The following is a 248-nucleotide window of genomic DNA, read 5'->3' on the forward strand; positions in this document are numbered from 1 at the left end:
ACATTTTTAAAGAATGCGCAGAGATTTCTTTTTAGTATGGTTATATCAGTCTTAGAAAAATAAATTGTAAGAGCAACGTTACCTTTTTCTGAGGGGTTATTTGAATGGGTTAAAAAAGCATCTAGCTTGCTCTGGTATCTTCTTGTTGCATCAGTCTTTACAGCAAGGACTTTTTGGAAGTTTTAAAGACTTGGTTTGTCTGGGAGGAGGTTATTTGCTTTGGTTTCCCAATGCGCCCGACCCCGCCA

The 248-nt window shown here is 38.3% G+C and overlaps 1 protein-coding gene across 1 annotated transcript in view; it reads left to right on the forward strand.

Moving 5' to 3' along the window:
* Positions 1 to 248, forward strand: part of CENPE (centromere protein E) — a 74,402-nt gene that overhangs the window by 63,688 nt on the left and 10,466 nt on the right.

This window comes from Alligator sinensis, unplaced genomic scaffold (assembly GCF_000455745.1).
Source record: "Alligator sinensis unplaced genomic scaffold, ASM45574v1 scaffold1520_1, whole genome shotgun sequence".
NCBI classification, from domain to species: domain Eukaryota; kingdom Metazoa; phylum Chordata; order Crocodylia; family Alligatoridae; genus Alligator; species Alligator sinensis.